Source organism: Myotis yumanensis, unplaced genomic scaffold (assembly GCF_028538775.1).
Source record: "Myotis yumanensis isolate MYYU_CA2020_CCGP unplaced genomic scaffold, mMyoYum1.0.hap1 SCAF_9, whole genome shotgun sequence".
Classification (NCBI taxonomy): Eukaryota; Metazoa; Chordata; class Mammalia; order Chiroptera; family Vespertilionidae; genus Myotis; species Myotis yumanensis.
The window spans coordinates 18,521,966-18,539,512 of record NW_027223760.1 but is presented as its reverse complement, the minus strand read 5'-3'; the positions used below and the strand labels follow the sequence as shown (position 1 = coordinate 18,539,512).

Sequence of the window (17,547 nt, the reverse complement as noted above, 5' to 3'; positions counted from 1 at the left end):
TTGACTCAGTGGATAGAGTGTCAACCTGTGGACTGAAGGGTCCTGAGATCAATTCCAGTCAAGGGCTTAACCCCCAGTGGGGGGCGTGCAGGAGGCAGCCGATCAATGATTCTCTCTCATCATGGATGTTTCTATCTCTCTCTCCCTCTCCCTTCCTTTCTGAAATCAATAAAAACATATTTTTTAAAAAGAAACAATATAAAACGTCCAACAAGAGAGAATTTGTATAAGACAGTATTGTATACCCAAACAATGGAAAACTATATCGTTATTAAAATTCATATCCTTGAAGACTATTCAATGCCAGGGAGAAAGCTTGGTGTGTGAGAACGATGCTCATTTAATCAGACATGACCAGCCACTTTGATTGACTTTAGGGAGCCAGAGCTTACAGGGCCTTCCAGCAACTGGCCTGGCATCTGGCTCACAGGCCGAGCCTTAGGGGTGGAGAGATAGGCCACTTACGGGCAAGCCAGGCACCTTGGTGACATTGGGAAGAGTGGAAATTGATCAAATTTGTAGTCAAGCAGGCGAAACCTGGTGGAGGGAGAGTCTTGAATTGAGGAAAAGCAGAAATCTGAACAACGGATTCACCTGAGTCATCCAAGCCTTTTCATTATCTAAGTTATTGTGTCTGTCTGCATGGCCCCGAAAGTATTTTCCACTAATTAGTGTGTAGCAGCTCTGGAGCAAGGTGGGGCCAATACAGACAATAAAACAGCTACATTTGGTTTACACAACTGAGTTGTAGAGTAAAAAATGCTCTGACTGCATCCAATAGCTACAATAACAATACAAATTCATTATCTCGAGACCTTCATAAAAACTGTTGCACATGTATATATGTATATGTATTTGAAAATGTACATCCATATATTCATCTACATAGTTGTTCCTGAGCATGGTGTATTTTGTTAGACATGACCAAAGTTCCTGTCTGGTGCCCAAATCAAATCATTTTCTGCTTGAAACTCACTCAAAAATTAATGAGCCTTTGCATTTCTTCATGTTTATTTTGAATTCATGTTCAGGCCGTCGATTTCTGCTGGAGACAGGGGAGTGTGGTAGTTGAACCTTCGTTCAAATCCTGCCCTCCCAGAGTAGCTGCCTCATTAGCTGTGTCTGGCATGTGGCAAGTAGTCAATAAACATTACTGTTAATATTCTGGGACTGCACCCCTCCGGAGCGGGAAAGTAGCATTTTAAAGCTCGTTGGGCAGGTTTAGCTCTGTTCCTCACCCTTGAACAGGCACTCTGACACATTCATCACTTCCCGCTCCTCCCTTTCCTCTCAAATCACTTCACTTCAGAGTTAAAGACCATTGGGTAGTTCCACCCGGAAATTCCACGTACAACAGGCCCAACAAGTAATTTCCCAGGCTCGGCTCGAACACCAAAGTGGCAAGAAGCTTACTGTATCTCACACTGTCCTTCATCGTTGGCTTTAACAATGAGGACGAGCATTGAAGTTGAACCCATCTCCTCAAATCCTTGCTCTATGACCCGGGTATGCCTCAGAGCCACCCTGAGAAAATGCTGTTCCTCTGCCACAGGAGAGCCTTTACATATCTCCCACCAAGGCTGGCAGGTCTCCACGGAGCCTCCTCCTCCCACGGCTGGACATGCATCCTTCCTATGGTTCACCTCCCTCTACAATCTTGATTGCTTCCCTGTAAACACACTTCTTCAATATCCATCACTTTCTAAAAGAGGCTCTGGGCCATGGGCTCTGACGGCAGCTACAGTCAAATAAACACAACATTAAGCGGGGATGACCATCTCCTTCTCCCCGGACACCATGGATCTGTCAAAGTAGCCCAAACTCAGATTAATTAGGGGACTGTCATGCTACACACTTGATTCAAATTCTACAAGTCATATTTCCCCCCCGCATTATAGCAGTGCAATTCTATAATAGAATTTATTTAATTCTATTACATTTTCTTTCTTTCTTTTTTTAGATTTGACCTTTATTGCTGTCTGCTAAGATCTAATGCAGTGGTTCTCAACCTTCTGGCCCTTTAAATACAGTTCCTCATGTTGTGACCCAACCATAAAATTATTTTCGTTGCTACTTCATAACTGTAATGTTGCTATTGTTATGAATCATAATGTAAATATCTGATATGCAGGATGGTCTTAGGCGACCCCTGTGAAAGGGCGGTTCGACCGCCAAAGGGGTCGCGACCCACAGGTTGAGAACCGCTGATCTAATGCATTTTCTATTCCTCCAAGTATTGTTCTATTTGCAGATCTATTTGCATGTTTTCTCTATGACTATCTGCTCCATTAATGATGATAAATGTTGAACAGAAATTGGCATAGGACAGAGGCCTTCAGGTTGATCTATTGTTTAGCACCCTTCAAGAAAATATGTTTATCCAGGTACAAATCCTCCCAAAGACACCAACATTTAGTATTAATGTTTCCTTTTCAATAACAAGAGATACTCCCAAATACCTTGTGGAAATACAGATACACCTTATCTACATCCCCCTTCTCTACTAAGTAAAAAATACAAAAGAGAAGAGTTGATCCACCAGCTCTCAGTGATTATATTTTTTTCTAAGGATTTTCAGAACATCCTATCTGCTCACTCAAAAACAGGTATTCGATGTCTGCTATGTTCTAGTCACAATGCTAGACACAGGACCCATGCCCTCAGGGAGTTTGCTGCCCTTAAATAATACGTTCTAGATCTTACCCACAAACAACATTAATCTCTTCCCTCCTCTCCTTTCCAAAGTTTTTGCAGAGTCAAGCTCACCGTAGGTGCTCAATAAATATTTGTTATTGAATTTGATAATTATTAGAAGTAATATCTATTGAGTGCTTACCTGTGACATGCATTATGCTGAGCACATTAAATAGATTGTTATTTAATTTCTACAGCACACTTTCTCCTCGTTTTACAGATGAGAAAACTAAGTGAGGCAGAGTGGTTAGGTAACTTACCACGCAGTCATTTGATATTAGAGCAACACAGGCTTAACCACTACAGTACATGACTCAGCTACTCTCATGGAATTAATGAAAAGAGGGTCTCCCCTTGTAATCCTAATATTCATAAGCCTCAGAAAAAGTTTTTAAAGGGTTTAAGCAAACAACCAGCAAACCTATCAGACAACTCCAGTAGAGATATAAATATATTAGGTAAATTTTCATTTGAAGTATTCCCATAAAAACAGCAGAAGCCTAAAATTGTATTTTATGACAATAATGTCCTCATCACAAAGCAGTGTTAGAATTCCATGTCCATATCACTGCTATTGCATAGAAATAATTTTATTTTAGATTTAGATGCTTTCTTAGAAGTTATCTGTTCATTTAAGAGCCAGATGGGTGATGGTATCAGATAAATTCTAAGGACTTCCCAACTTCAAGTTTCTATTATTTAATTTGCAGAAGCAAATTTTTAATTCTATTGAGTTCCTTTTCTTCTTCTTAAAATCAAGAATTTAAAGAATTTTTGATCTGAATAAAAAGCATCCATCTTTTACTATAGGTGATAAAAAGGCCTAGATAGAAATTTATTTTAATTATTGATAATAATCATTTAACTTTTTTTCAGAAACCTGGGCCAGCTAAGACCCTTCCATAGTGTATATATTGACCCTTCCTATAAACATTTATTCTTGATCCGTTTTTCTCACAATGCTATTGTTTATTGTGATTAATAACTATATAATTTAGTTAATACGCTATAAACAAACGAAACAACCCTGGCTTTATTCTATAATTAAAAAGGCCCTAGACAGGCAAGTCGATGGTGATCAATTGGAAAGAAAGTAATGAGAAACTACCGTAATATGTATTTCCATCTGTTTCAAATATTCTTAATACTAAACTACGTAATACGCTATTTGGTGAGGTACAGATAGAATATTTCATAATCTCACCTTTTGGAATGATCGTCTTGTCATTCTTATCCAGGGCCTTGCCTTCCTAAACCAGAGGAAGTGCCTTGGAGCCAATGTGTCCCTCTGTGTATCTAAAATTAAGTGCCCAGTTGGTGGTTAAATTAAGATCTGACCTTGTACAACTGAAACATAAGTGGTTCTTGGCACACAGTAAAGTATTACCCATGACTTCTCTAGACGCTTCATCAAAAGAAACACAAACCCGCAAAGGTATAATAAGATTATCTGTGTCCTGATTGGTTCAAAGAACTCTCCTGGAGACAAATGATCCGCTAACCCAGCTGCAGTGAGGGTTCCTGCAGTAGGAACAAAGCAGGACCCCTTGCATAGAATTAAACCATATTTTTAAGTCAGTTGTTCTAGAGACATGACATCTATGAGGCTGCACCTGCAGACCCAAATCCACTCTCCATCAATTTTAACACACACTATTTCTCACTCTTTGTCATTTAGACTCATGTGAAATCTGACTGTCTTTCCTTTGATTTGCATTTAATAGCTGTCAATGTGACGTACAGATGGGGTATGACAGTCAGTGGCATCTAAGCTGATCAAGAATCTTTAGGTCAGATTATAGAACATGTATATTCTAAAGAAAGTGAGCAGCCTATCCGAAGGAAGCAGAAAATCAGCATTTAAATTGGGGAGAGTTGTTTGTTTTCTGTTTAAAAACCCAGTAATTTAATGTCTTCACTGATTTTCTAATAAAAATAATCAGCCTTAGATTTGTTTTGATGTGGTCATGCTTGGATTAACTCGTGCCACAGTCAGCATTCACAGGGCCATCTGGCTTCTGTCCCCACCACTCCACTAAAGCAATTCTCCTTAAGGGTCTCAGTGACCTCCCAGTGTCTAGGACTCAGCCGTGGGCAAACTACGGCCCATGGGCCGGATCTGGCCCGTTTGAAATGAATAAAACTAAAAAAAAAAGAGACCATACCCTTTTATGTAATGATGTTTACTTTGAATTTATATTAGTTCACACAAACACTCCATCCATGCTTTTGTTCCGGCCCTCCGGGCCAGTTTAAGAACCCATTGTGGCCCTCGAGTCAAAAAGTTTGCCCACCGCTGGTCTAGGTTGATCACCACTTCTTGTTTCTTATTTTGCAGGCCCTCTTTTGGATTTGCTGCTCTTGGTCCCTTCCCTTGTCCTGAAACTCTTTACTCTCTAGGCTTAGAGTAGCACTGTATGCTTTTGTTTTCCTTCTTATCTCTCTGACCCATTCCTTTTACTTGGTGTTAATGAATAAACACATGCATTATCATGAGCTTAGCAGTTTTATTTCAAAATTTGGGAAACCTTAATCAGAGGACCTAACTCTTCTTTGCAATAGAAGAGGTTGTATTTGTTGGAGCAAACCTCAAGAAATATTTTGTATTTATGCTGCTATTGACCTTGTCTTAAAAAAGTCAAGGTTGAAGGTTATAATTGTTTTATAATTACTAATCTAATTTGGGATTTTTCAATAAAGAACTCTTCTAAAAGCACCCAGCATTGTGAAGTTCTTTGGTTTTTTACAATACTTTAAAAGGCTTACAATATTAAAAATTCATATAAAGAATTAGAGTATAATGCAATTTATGAGAAAATGTATACTCAACATTTTAAAATGTGGTTCAGCACATTTCAGGAATATTTCTGCTCTTATACCAACAAACTTGTGCCTGTTTTATCCATTTATAGAACAGTTATCATATATATCCTTATATCATACAATATTTAAAATAATGGTTGCCCTAGCTCAGTGATGGCAAACCTTTTGAGCTCGGCGTGTCAGCATTTTGAAAAACCCTAACTTAACTCTGGTGCTGTGTCACATATAGAAATTTTTTGATATTTGCAACCATAGTAAAACAAAGATGTATATTTTTGATATTTATTTTATATATTTAAATGCCATTTAACAAAGAAAAATCAACCAAAAATATCAGTTCGCGTGTCACCTCTGACACGCGTGTCATAGGTTCGCCATCACTGCCCTAGCTGGTTTGGCTCAGTGAATAAAGCATCAGCCTGTGGACTGAAGGGTCCCGGGTTCAATTCCGATCAAGGGCACATGCCCGGGTTGCTGGCTCTATCCCCAGTAGGAGGTGCACAGGAGGCAGCCGGTTACTGATTCTCTTTCATCATTGATGTGTCTATTCCTCTCTCCCTCTCCCTTCCTCTCTGAAATCAATTTTTAAAAATTTATAAAATAATGCTTAAAATAAGACAAAAAGGAAAGGCTGTATGGTAAATAAATGAAAATATGTTACTGATGACATACCCCTATGAACAAGCTTTGTTTTACCACCTACTATCTCTGTCATGTTAGATTTGTTATTTAAATTTTCTGTCTCAATTTATTCATCTGTAAATTGGAAGTGATTGTAAGAATGATAATAACCATAATAATGAAAATAACAGTAGTCCAATGAACATAGTACCCATTATTTTTATGAAGTCTATCCCTCAAGTAGTTAATCATCTACTAGTATAAATACACAATAAAGCATGCTTTGAGTAATTCAAATGTTTAAAAGAATATCTGTTCATAATGCTAATAAGCACTTCCACATTTGCCTATTTTGGAAGTTGGCTTTTCCTGCTGGTTTTCTCAAAGTGCAAACAAGGTATATCAGATTTTTTAACACTGCCTCTGGTTTCTTTGGGACCCTCTGGTGAGGGGGAGTGTCAGGGAGGGGTGTGACCAAGCAGTGAAGGACTATTGAATAAGACTGTTGTTCTGAGGAAGGTACAATAATAACACTAACATCCAAATACATGTCGCTTCTATCTATATATAGCAAGAAATGCATGTCCTGTTTCAAGGTGATAATTATAGCAACTGATAATAGTCTTAGGTTGAAATGGCTGGACCACAGTGTTAGAGGCACTGTCCCTGGAACCACCCATTTTTTATTTTTGGAACAAGCCATTTGGGTAGCATTGTACCTGAACTTCCAGGGAGCAATGAAGTGTCTGGTCTCCATGTTTAAAGGCACCTGCTGCTGCTATACATCTCACTTGCCCACAGGTACTCTGCGTTCCTTAAAACATGTATGGGGCATGCAGGCCTTTGACTGTGAATTAAAAATACAGCTCCTGCTATAGTCAGCCATACAATCACATCCACCCCCAAACAAAAGGTTTTATCATATTCCTTCCTGATCCAGCCCATTTTTAAAATTATCATTATTTTTATTATTATTATTTTAACCCTCACCTGAGTATATTTTTTCCATTGATTTTTAGAGAGAGAGTGGAAGGGAGGCAGAGAAGAAGGAGAGAGAGAAAAACTGGTGCTAGAGAGACACATCAATTGGTTGCCTCCCACACATGCCCAGTCTGGGGAGGGGATGGAACTGCAACTCAGGTAAGTGCCCTTGACAAGAATTGAACCTGGGAACCTTCAATTCGAAGACTGATGCTCTACCCACTGAGCAAAACCAGCTAGGGCCCTTTCTTTCTTCTATTCTTTCCCGGCTCTGCTCCACTCTCCCAATACATCGTTGCTAGCAGCTATATCTCATATGACTCTCCATAAGTCACGTGCCAGCTTGGGGCCTCCCTTCCAGGGCTTCCTAAAGTAGGATTTAGGGAATAGGGAGAAGTTCCCTTTCCTATTTGAATAAATTTGTTTCTGTAGCCATTGAACAAGGCTAAACCATTTATTTTTCAGAATGTTTAACCTGTAAAAGTGAATCTCAAAGAGGGGATATTAGTACACAATTCAAATGCAAGATTATTTGAGTTCGTTGTTCAGATCATTAAATCCCACAATTAAAAACTGCAGCCAGGGAAGTGCTCACACACTCATATACTCATCTATTCCTTCACTGATACCATACTATTTTAATTATTACAGCTTCATAGAATGATGTGGTATTTGGGAGGGCAAGTCCTCCCTCATAATTTTTCTTTTAAAAATATTTTTATTTCACACATTATCTCTTTCAGATATAGAATTGTGACTAAGATTAGATTCATTTAGGAAGAGTTGACATGTCTAAATATTTAATACCCACCCACCCCCAGGAATATGGTATGTCTCAATTTATTAAAAACTTCTCTTCAAACTTATATATACAGTATCATAATTTTTATTTGTCTTGACTATCTATTTATTCCTTCGTATCTTGTAATTTTGATTTCTTTGGGAATAGAATTGTTTTTCCTAGATATATTTCAATTGGTTATTTCTGGCACATTGAAAGCTAGCTCTCTTTGTATATTTCTTTTGTTTCAGTTGCCATTTCAGACCTCTTATTTGTTCTAATAATTTTAGGTTGATATTTTCTTGCATTCTTGACTTTCTGTACATAGTGCTGAGTGATTGCAAATCTTATGAGGAGTATTACACTAGCGTGTTAGGGAGGAAACAGAGATTCTACTATGAAACATTTAGATCAGATCATTAGTATGTTAACACTAACACTAGGTATAATTTCTAAGGAGTGGTGGTTCTCAGGCTTGGCTCTTAGAAAATGCTGTTGCCTGAGCCCCTCCCCAGACACTCTAATTCTTGGCCAGGAGGACATTGAAAGCTCTTCAGGTGATTCTAATGTGTTGCCAAGCTTAGGAACCACATCTATGTATAGAGTGATCTAATATAAAAATTTCGCAGTCATACAAAAGTCAGTTTCTTTCATTCCCAATTGTTAACTTTGCCCTTTGATTTTCCTAACTCCTGATTTTAAAGAAAAACATATTTTAAAATATGTATTCATTCTTACTTAGTGTTAAAATTGCTCCTTCACTTATTAAACAAGTACTTTCTGAACAGTGTTATGTGCCAGATGAACTGTCTGGCTACTCAAGATCCAGCAATGAATACAACATATTACCACCTAACCTGCAAGGATTTTTCTCTGTGAGAGGGGAGGCCAGGATGGAGCCTAGGCATTCTGAATGATGGATTTGCCATGAACTGTGATGAAAAAGGTGTCAGAGGAGCAGCTTTGAGAGGAGGAATAGGAGCTCAGCCTGGATTGTACAACGCTTGACACACCTATGGAGGTCCAAGAGGAGCTTTGTGAGGCCAAGCTTAGGGGGCAAGTCTGACCTGGAGACATAAGTTAGTGATAGTTAAAGCCATGAGGCCAGATAAAGACATTCAAGGGATGAGCCCTGGGATTAAGCAATGAGACAAAGGGAAGAAAACTATTTGCAGCAGAAAGGAGGGATCAACTGTATCAAATTCTGCTGCTAGCTCAAGTACGATGAGGACTGAGAACTAACCAGTGAATTTAACAACACGTAGGTTTGTTTTCTTCCAGAATCATCTCTTCAGGCTTCCTTTCAGTGCTTTGCCATCTTGCTCCCCATCTGCCCTGCTTTGCAGTATGAGGAAGAAGTACAATAATATTCCTGTGTTTAGGAAATTGTTAGAAATGTTACTTACTTCTTCTATGCCTTTTCTCTTTGTAGTGTCCCTTAACTCATTTTGTTTCCCTTATTTATAAATGATAGCCACTGATTTGTAAAAGTCAGTTATTTTCACGTTTATACTAACAACTATATTAGAATAAAAAGAATCTTCTATCTAAATATATGCTAAGTGTCTAATATGCTGTGTCCAACTGTTCAACCAGTCGCTATGATGTGCACTGACCACCAGGAGGCAGATGCTCCAACCAGTAGGTTAGCTTGCTGCTGGGTGAGATGGGGCCGGATACAACCTGGAGCCCTCCCGTGGTTCCTCCCCAGCTGGCCGGCCCCCATCCGCTCTGATCGGGACTGGGCGAGACGGCCTGATCAGCCCCAACTGGCCCCAATTAGGACTGGGAGAGATGGGCCGGAAACGCCCTGGAGCCCTCCCACAGTCCTTCCCCAGCCCAGGAAGGGTCCCAGATTGCGAGAGGGCGCAGGCCAGGTCGAGGGACCCCGCTGGTACATGAATCCATGCACCAGGCCTCTAAGATATATAAAAAGCCTAAGCAACCATCCAACTGTTCAACTGTTGGACTGGTAGCTATGACGCACAATAATCACCAGGGGGCAGATGCTCTGCGCACAGGCATGAAAACATGAAAGAGACTGATGAATCTCAGAGGGAAGGGGGAAGTTGGGAGGGCAGGAAGAGATTAACTAAAGATCTTATATGCATACTAGAGGCCCGGTGCAGGGATTCATGCACTGGTGGGGTCCCTCAGCCTGGCCTGCGGGGATTGGGCCAAAACTGGCAGTCCAGCATCCCCCAAGGGGTCCCAGATTGCGAGAGGGCGTCCTCTAGTATCACATAACAGAAACTTAGAATTTAAAATTATCTTATTATAATTTATTAGCATATCATTACACCCACAACCACAGCAAGTGGCTGAGGGGTGGGCAGGATTTTGGGAGCGGTTTAGAATTTGCCTGCACTCCTGGTTCTCAATTCCAGCTTCTCCTTCGGGCTGCCCACTTTCCCACGATATCTCCTCAGATGACAAGGCCGACAGAAAGTGCCAAGAAACAGTCTTTCCTCTCTGGATCCTCTGTTTCTCAGCTGAAATATTGAAATTAGGCCTGGAATTAGAAGAGCTCTGCCTAACCTTTCAATTTTAAGAATCTATAATGCTATCATTTTATGTTTTATGACCTAAACATTTGTTAATGGAAAAACATTCAAACCTGTAATGAATTTTTGTGGCTTTATTTGAGCCAAACTGTGGACAATTGCTGGGAAGCAGAATCTCAAAGAATTAGGATAATGCTCAGGAGAATGGCAGTTCTTCACCTTGTTTTATACATTACAATCAAAGGAGGAGACATAAGTGTGTTACAGGAAATCCACTAGTGATAGATTAGGGAGGCGGAAGCAAGCAAACGGGGGTGGGGGGGGGGGGGCAGGACGACTCTGGGATTGGATAAAAAGTAAATTGATAGACTCATACTTCTTTTACTTAGGTGGGTGCAAGATAGTTAACAGTTAACAGTTAACATGATAACAATAACAATGAAGGAATTTATGGTCTCTGTCTTGGTGCCCAGATGCATTTGGCTGTGCCCTGAGGGGTCTGGAAAAAGGGAAGTTACAAGTTACCCTGACTTTTCACAAATACAGTGGGGCCTTGACTTACGAGTTTAATTCGTTCTGTGAAGGAGCTAGTAACTCAAATTACTTGTATGTCAAATCAAAAGTGAACTAGTGAGACACGTGATGCTGGGCTGATGTTGTGGCGTTTACTGTGACGTTCGCTGCGCCAACTAGCGGTGGGCTATCTGAAGCTGGCTCGTAACCTGAATTTTAGCTCGCAACTCAAAGCAAAAAGTCGGCCGAGAGACTGCTCGTATCTTAAAAAACTCGTTAGTGGGGACACTCGTAAGTCAAGGCCCCACTGTATTTTATCAAGGATGCAAAAAGACAATAGGTTCAGTTAAGGTAAAGATTGACCTTTGTCAGGGAAGATACTGGCCTAGGACATGATACCCACTATAAACTGCTTTTAGTTAAAGTTTTAATTTTAGACCATCCTTTGTGGTTACTTTAGGTCTTTGAGTTTGCAAAACTGCCATGCAGGCCTTCCCTGAACTAGCCAGGTTAGCATGTGGCCTTTTTTTCATCCACATATTCCTTACTTTGAAAGTTTCAGATTCTCCTAAAATATTTCTGTTTCTGATGTCTGCTATCTCTTTACCTTATATCTTAAATTTAAAAGAGGCCAATAAATTAATTCTTTTTAAAAATATTTTTTATTGATTTCAGAGAGGAAAGGAGACCAAGAGAGAGTGAGAAAGAGAGAGAGAGAGAGAAACCTTAATGATGAGAGAGAATCATTGATCAGCTGCCTCCTGCATGCCTCCTACCAGGGATCCAGCCCACAACCCTGGCACGTGCCCTGATTGGGAATCGAACCATGACCTCCTGGTTCATAGGTTGATACTCAATCACTCAACACCACCAACCGGGCTAAATTAATTCTTAAGTAAGGTTCACACCAGCTTTTTTCACAATCCTAAATTATTTGACTAACCTAAATTAGGTGTACTCCCCTTTGAATAGAACTACAGTCATTTATTGGCCAGGAATGAATTTTTTAGCTACTATGTGCCAGGTACAATGATAATATTAAACAAGGCAGTTCTCATTCTCAACTGAGAAGATAAAGAGATGAGCAAAAGGAGGTGATATTTGGCTTCCAGAGAGTGCAACAAAAAGTGTGCCACAGAGAAGATAAAGGCATAAGCTAAGGCGGATGAGAAGGACATTTTGGGATAATCTACTAGTAAAAAGGGACAGGCATTCCCAGAAGAGGAAACGCACACAGGTGTGAGGGAGAATGGCCTATGTCAGTGGTCGGCAAACTCATTAGTCAACAGAGCCAAATATCAACAGTACAACTATTGAAATTTCTTTTGAGAGCCAAATTTTTTAAACTTAAACTATATAGGTAGGTACATTGTTATTAACTTAATTAGGGTACTCCTAAGGCTTAGGAAGAGCCACACTCAAGGGGCCAAAGAGCCGCATGTGGCTCGAGAGCCGCAGTTTGCCGACCACGGGCCTATGAGGGGGCAATTATGAACACTTATGATAGCTGGTCTCAGAATTCGTTGGGGAACCTACAGTAAATGAGCAGGAGAGTTAGGCGGGAGTCAGAATATGGGTGACATTATACAGTGAACTAGGGGATTTGGGGTTTTATTTTATTTCTCCCTCTAAGGCAGTGGAGGTGAGAAATGGCTTTATTCCTGGGGTAACCTGGGGTTGGTGGTATCTCTGCCTTCAGAATAGAGGCTGTGTGTATAGTCTGAATATTCTGAATACATGCTCCCTTTGGGTATTCTAACATAACCTCACCTCTCATGCTCACACATCCTTCTTTCCATGAAGACATCATCTTCAAAGATGTGAAATGAATCTTGTCTCTCAAGTGTTCTGCATCTGAGAACCACTGCCGGAAGCAAGAGGAAGCCATGGGAGCATTTCAGGAGAAACATCATGATCCATTTTAACAATTTCTCCTCTCGCTTCTCATTTGCAGATCTTTTACCATTAAAACCGAGATGTAGTTTTTGTTCCAAATTATTAGAAGGTGTTCCATCTATAAATGGGTGTGGAGCAGCAGCACAGTTTTTTGCCCCAGCACTGCCCAGAATGCATGGCTGGGGCGGTTAAAAAAAACTCTTTACAGCGTGTTAATCATTTGCTTTACCTAAATAGCTCACTTATATTGTTTTAAATGGTGTGCAGAAGTCTTTTTAAAAATTATCCTTGAGATCTCTTATTTTCTCCTCAAAGAGTGACAGAAAGGGAGAAAATTTGCAAACATATATGGTACATTCACAACTGGACTTGAATAGCAAAAAATAATAGTAACATTGTCATTTTATGAGGAAATTATATTACATAATTTCCTAAGCAGCAAGTTATCCTCATAATTTGGATAGGGGAACCAGCTATAATTGTTAAGAAATATTAATCGTGCTCTGTTAGCCGTGATTGTTTTATTCTGATTAAAGAAGGCGCATTCTAACCTGGCTGGCAGTTACACAGGGGACCTGGGAGCTCACCTGGAAATGCAGCCCATCCTCCTCATTAGGGAGCTGCCTACTATCAAGAAAAGATTAACAACCTGTTGCGGAAACCAGAGCCATCAGCCCTTTGAAGACCCTAGCCCTCTACTAACCTGTTAACCGCCCATTTGGCACATCCTTTGGCTACTTCTCTATCTAATCTACCCAATATAAGGAGCTGGCTTATGGTGGGGTGCTAAGCAGATTTTTGCGGGTGATGTGCTACTCTCCTGTACTGCCGGCACTATTAGAATAAATACTCATATATGATTCAATCATGTCTCTGCTTAATTGGCTCAAGTAGGGACAGGCAGCACAGACCCATTGATTGTCCAGTTACAATGTGATGTATACAAGTTTGATTAAAAGACTTCTCAGAATGTATCCTTTGTGTAGCAAAGCTCACAAGTTCTTTAGAACTAGATAAGTTTAAGAAAATAGAAATAATGAAAATACAGCCTTATCACTTAAGTTGGGCAGAATCCTCTTCCTTTGACATGCAGATGAGGTGTCTAGAGAATAACCTTTTAGAACTGCAGAGCTGAAATATCATGTCCTGCCTCCTCTCTCAGACAGTAACAACGCCCAAAGAGGTCAAACAGTAAAATGATGCTGTTAGTTGGTAATTTAATTACTGAGAATATTCTTTTTTTTTTTTTCAATTCAATGTGTTCGGAAGTTAATGGAGTTTCTGGTGAGAATGATTTCTTGGAGCAGTGTTTACACATACTGCGCAACACTCGTGCTCTGAGAAGGAAGTAACACCTACCGCCTCGCCCACAAAGAGCTGAAGAAAGCCCCTGGGCCACAGGCACCACCTGGCTATTGCCTGAGTTGTCAGTATAAGTAAAAGCCATTTCTAAATGGAGGTCAGTTCTACCAAAACAAGCTGAAGTCTGTGCCTACATGACAGACAGCACCACCTAGTGGGAGGAGAGTCACACAGGAATGGACGCTCAATGGGTTGCTTTCCAATTCTCTATTTTGAACGGTGTTCTAAGACTTAGGTGTGCATTGTGAATCCATTGTTCTCTCTTCATAACAAATGTAACCAGATGTTTCCGACCAACCTTCAACACTGGATTTTGGAGTGGTTTGTCACCTAATAATTATAATAATGGACAATATTTATTGAGTTCTTGTGATAACCACACATTATGCTAAGCTCTCCCTCCCCTCCCCCCCCCCCCCCCCCCCCCCCGTTTCTGTTGCACAGTTGTGCAGGTGGCACCTGAATAAGGATGCTTGGGTGAAGGGGCCAGAGGGCTGAAATTCATCTTCCTCTCTGCTCACTGACACAAATGCCCTGGTGATGGGCTGTATAACCTGGAGAGGGCCAACATTTTCTAAATTGCATAAAGATGCTCTGTAATGCAGTCCTGGTCGTATATCTGCCTTAATTCACATTTAATCCTCACAGCATTCCTGCAAAGTAGACGTGATGTTATCATGGCCTTTTTTTCCAGGAGGAAAGCTTCTTTACAAGGTTAGGTAAATTGCCCAAGGTCACAGTTAGTGAGAAGCAGAGCTATAATTTTAACCCAGCCGGGCTTGACTATATGTTAGAGGCCTCCAAGGTCGTGTGTGTGTGTTTACATGTAGAACCACTGCCCTCCCCATTTCCATGCTGAGGTGAGATATGCTGTACAATGCCTTCTCACTACAGAGTAGCCCTTGTTCAAATGGCCCAAAGTAGAAGCAAGCTCAGAGCTGCCCCTGTGCCTGGCAAGTTTGATTGTCATATCTGCTCTGCTCAGTGATTCAAGCAACTCAACTAGTAGCCAAACCAAGAATGTATCAAGCACTGCATTAGAGAATTGGGGATTGCCATGCACCTCAAGACTTCACCAGCTACTGTAACATGATTTAACATTGACTTAATATTACCAATCTGGTCATCAAAGGTATGTATTCTGTGTTATCTCAAAGTATATAATCAACCCTATGTTTTCTTAAGGTATGTAAATCGATCCTGTGCTTTCATCTCTGGCCAAGTTCTCATTACGTTTGAGCAGCCTACTTTGGGAGTAAGGAGTGCTGACACTGGCAGTAAAACCACAAATGGCTGTTTGAAGCAAATTGAGAAAGAACATCAGAACAAAGGGAGGGAGCCTGAGTGGGAGCTGTGGTGACTCCTTTTCAGCCCTCTCCCCTTATTCTCATTTTCTTTTCTCAAGAGACACTGCATGTCTATACTCCCTCTGGGAATTTCCCTCCTCCCAAATTCCTACCAATTCCCTATAGGAATCGCTGGCTTGACCAGAAATGTTAGATGGGTTTTTGAGGACAGGAGTCCCCCATCTTCTTGAGTTGCTGGCACTTGAATAAACCACTTTCCTTCTCACCAGTGATGATTTCAGCATTATCTGGTTTGAAAAATAGGGTATTTCCTTCCAATCCAAATGGGGTGTCCTGTATCTAATCTAGTGTGTCCAAATAAGAGTGTCAACTTTGTAGGAGCAAATGGTATATCAGGTGGTTTGTTTTAGTTGCATAGTTTCTTTACATTTTGTATGTTATATATTTTGTGGGGTGTTATATATATATATCCAGGAACATGCATATCTGTAAAATGCCATCAATACATCATGCACATTTGTTAATATATATAGAACTAGAGGCCCAGTGCACAAAAATTTGTGCACTCAGGGCAGGGCAGAGGGGGGTCTCCCAGCCCAGCCTGTGCCCTCTTGCAGTCTGGGACCCCTTGGGAGATAATGACCTGCTGGCTTAGGGCTGCTCCCGGGTGGCAGAGGGCAGGCCCAATCCCTAGGTGCAGCCCCTGGTCAGGCTCAGAGCAGGGCTGATTGGGGAGTTTGGGCGCCGCCCCATCATGCATAGAGCAGGGCGGATCGGGAGGTTGCGATGCCACCCCTACTCACGCTCAGGGTAAGGCTGATTGGGGGGTTGGGGCACCACCCCCTGTCACACTCAAGGCAGGGTCGATGGGGAAGTTGCGGCGCCAGCCCTGTCACGCACAGAGCAGGGCCGATCAGGGGGTTGGGGCTCCGTACCCTGTCACACTTAGGGCAGGGCCAATGGGGAGGTTATGGCTCTACCCTGTCACACACAGAGCAAGGCCCGTGGAGGGGGGTTGGGGCACCACCCTCTATCACCCACAGAGCAGGGCCAATCAGGGGGTTGGGGCACCGCCACTGTCACACTCAGGGCAGGGCCGATGGAGAGGTTATGGCTCTACCCTGTTACACACAGAGCAGGGCCCGTGGGGGGGGGGGGATTGGGGCCCCGCACCCTGTCACACGCAGAGCAGGGCCAATCAGGGAGTTGGTGCGCCGCACCCTGTCAAACACAGAGTCGCAGAGCAATCAGGGGATTGGGGAGCTCCCCCCTATCAGGCACAGAGCAGGGCTGATCAGGGGGTTGGGGCGCCTTCCCCTGTCACGAACAGAGCAGGGCAGATAGGGAGGTTGTGGCCCCACCCCCTGTCACTCACAGAGCCACAGGGCGATCAGGGGGTTTGGGCGCTGCCCCCTGTCACGCTGAATCCATTGCCGGGAGCCTCACTGCTCCGCTGATCCCAGTGCTGGGAGGCATATTACCCTTTTACTATGTAGGACAGAGGCCTGGTGCATGGGTAGGGGCTGGCTGATTTGCTCTGAAGGGTGTCCTGGATCAGGGTGGGGGTCCCCACTGTGGTGCCTGGCCAGTCTGGGTGAGGGACTGAGGGCTGTTTTCCAGAAGCGGGTGACTGAAGCTCCCAACCGCTCCTTTCTTTCTTTCTTTTTTTTTTTATTCTGGGCCAGCTTTAGCTCTGAGACCTCACTGCTGAAAACATCGATACAATGTTGCAGTCCTGCTGGCTGAAGCCTGGCTGAATGAAAGCTGGTTTCTGGGGTTTTGTTTAGCTTCTATATTTGCAACATAGTACATAGTTGCTTAGAGTTGCAGCTGAGAGGCCGGCAGTGGCAGGCAGGGAACATTGGAGTCCGCAGTCACTGGAGCAAGCAAGCCTCCCTGCTCTCTTCAGTGCATGGCTGCCAGCCGCCATCTTGGCTGACAGTTAATTTGCATAAGGATATGCTGATTAGCCAATGGGAAGGGTAGCGGTTGTACGCTAATTACCATGTTTCTCTTTTATTAGTGTAGATTGTCATTGTCATTGACATAATATATATTGAATTGT

General features: G+C 41.9%; 1 protein-coding gene across 4 annotated transcripts in view; it reads right to left on the bottom strand.

The window, feature by feature from the left end:
- The window catches only part of ASB15 (ankyrin repeat and SOCS box containing 15), a 32,652-nt gene extending 28,673 nt beyond the window's left edge, over window positions 1-3,979 (bottom strand). For 2 of the 4 annotated variants that reach the window (XR_011472640.1, XM_070423824.1), the window contains exon 1: window positions 3,899-3,979. The gene's annotated coding sequence lies outside the window, so the exon portion shown is untranslated. Of the gene's footprint in view, window positions 1-2,836; window positions 2,941-3,898 lie in introns of those variants that run through there. The other 2 variants (XM_070423826.1, XM_070423825.1) reach the window with 2 other exon arrangements.
- Window positions 3,980-17,547: the final 13,568 nt, after the last annotated feature.